Source organism: Macrobrachium rosenbergii, chromosome 2, assembly GCF_040412425.1.
Source record: "Macrobrachium rosenbergii isolate ZJJX-2024 chromosome 2, ASM4041242v1, whole genome shotgun sequence".
Taxonomy (NCBI): Eukaryota; Metazoa; Arthropoda; class Malacostraca; order Decapoda; family Palaemonidae; genus Macrobrachium; species Macrobrachium rosenbergii.
In genome coordinates, this window is record NC_089742.1 from 94,479,360 (window position 1) to 94,481,859 (window position 2,500).

Here is a 2,500-nt window from a genome sequence, read left to right on the forward strand (position 1 = left end):
CAACGCTTTCTGCGAAAAAACACCCATATCTTCTTGCCTGATTTTGATTTCCACTTCTTTCGCTTGTTCCCATGACCATCTTTATTCACTTCATGCTTAACAACACCACTGTATTTGCCTTACTATCGGTTCTGACAAGCACAAATGTCCACAAGACACCGTGCATTCTCAGACCCTGAACACCTTTGCTAAAATAATAAACGCTCATTATCTTCAGAAGAATTCTTCATCTGTAACTCCTTACCCCTTTGTACCCTGGCCTAGAGGCAAATCAGTCCGGTTCATTTTCTAGTTGGACGCATCTCCCGGCCTGCTGATCCCCTAGGAAAGTTTCCCTTTTGTTATTTATGGCAGAAAAAGAAAATACAGGGCAAGAGTGGTGAAACTATAAGCTATCATTCTTTTGCCATTTCATTTCGGTAATCCAGTAGCCTACATGTTGTAGTACCCAATATAACAACACTACACAATACCTAATCTTCAAGTTCTGCTTCTGTCCTCAAGGGAGAGTCTGCTTCTTCCAGTGAAACACATCGGCGGCTCACCTACTGTACACTATTATCATTTCATCCAGCATAATGGAAGTCTTTTTACCCACTGCGCAGCTCCATCACAGTCACCGGGAAAGGAAACGATTACTGAAGCATCAGGGATTGACTGATGCGTTTCTTCGTTTTACTGCAAATCATCCTGCCGAAAAGCTCCTATCGGCAGCATGATTGACCCATAAATTCCCTTTGAAACGAATACAAATATTCCCCATTTGCTTTTCATTCGTATAATTGTACAAAGAAAGTTCATGTTTAGTAAAGGAAACATACCATTCTTACCCTTGGTTAAAATTGCAGCAGAACCTTTTCCCTATAATAAATCTAATTCATAATTGTTGTCAAGATTTATAATATTAACTTGATTTATAAATGTTGTCAAGCCCAGATGAATCTTTTTAAATTCATAATAATTAGTCTTATGAGAGACAAGGTGTTTGCATCGACTCTTCAGGAATCAACAATCCTGGTAAAAAGCCGAGTTTAAACCAGTGGCTGTTTCACATTTGTTGGTTCCTTTGAAACTCTGAAATCCTTATTCTGTTACTGGATACAACGCATTGACTGGTTACATGGAAAAAAGGGAAGACACGGCAAAATCCCTTTATCCTTGCCTAAGTCAAAATTTCCGGGACTTAAAATCATGTTTACTTGGTGGTGATATTTTACCACACTCTTTATTTAACAATGAACTTTTTCTAATCAGTGTGATCCTTGCGTTCACCAGATTTAGGTATGTTTTAAGCCTTCAGTAGCTACAATTGAACTTTTTACAATTAGTTTTAACCTTGTAATTGCCAGGTTCAAGCTTTTAAGGAAAGAAACAATGGCTACAACTCATTTTCTTACAATGAGCATTAACCTTGTAATTATCAGAATGAAATTTTTCTGCATGTAGTCAATCTCTCTCTTTCTCCTAAGGGAGTTTTATTCCCCCATCTTTTAGGCAAAATGTAGCTACAAATGAATTTCTAACAAACCTTTCGGTTACCAGATTCAGCAATATTCTCAGCAGACAGTAGTAACAACTAAACATTTAACAATTAGTAAGCTTTCTTGCAAAGATTAGTTGCATGTGAAGTTTTGACAATTCGTGTTAACCTTCTAATTACCTGATTTACCCATCTTTTCAGCACACAGTAGCTACAGGTAAAATTCTTTCAATTAGTGTTAACCTTATAGTTGTTATTGGTTTCTCCCAGCCTTCCAGCAAACAGTTGCCTCAACTGAATTTCTTACAGTTACTGCTAACCTTTAATTACACGATTCAATAAATACCTTCAGCAAGCAATATAGCTATAATATTACGTCTTACAATCAGCGTTAACCATATGCTCGTAATTACTAGATTCACCCATCACTGTAGCAAACAATAACTTTTAGCATTAATCCTCCAGAACCAGATTCACCAATCTTTTCAGCAAACAGTAACTACACCTTGAGCTCTTCAAATTAGTGTTAGCCTTGTAATGATCAGATTCAGCATTCTATCCAACGAACAGTAGCTACTGCTGAACTTTTAGCTCCATTGCATCACTCACCTTTAATGCTGGAACATCTAAGCACAATGAGAATGATGCTGAAATCACTAGTGAGTGCCCTCGGGAAATTTAATGCTACACTAAGAGCATGAGCTAATTGGCGGATAATACAGACATTTAGATTTCCCAAGAAGCATTATAATGTAATTTTGTGGGTTAGGAGCTAGAGCCTGTGCTGGAACAAAGCTAGCTTAATTTGAAGCTAAGAGACATCATACCACGAATTCTTTATAAAAACCAACTCATATTTTGAAAATTAATGACATAGTCTGAGCTCCCTCCTTTTAGATTTATCTGCGAAGAAGAAGAAGTGGGTTAACATTCTTTTGAAGTGGATGTCAACACTATTCTGTATTTTCGAGCGTGTCACGCCTTTCATAGATTCGTAGCTCTAAAACTCTAGAATTTTGA

At 37.2% G+C, this 2,500-nt stretch overlaps 1 protein-coding gene across 1 annotated transcript in view; it reads right to left on the bottom strand.

Moving 5' to 3' along the window:
- LOC136843715 (uncharacterized) overlaps window positions 1-2,500 on the bottom strand; it is a 780,729-nt gene that overhangs the window by 313,105 nt on the left and 465,124 nt on the right.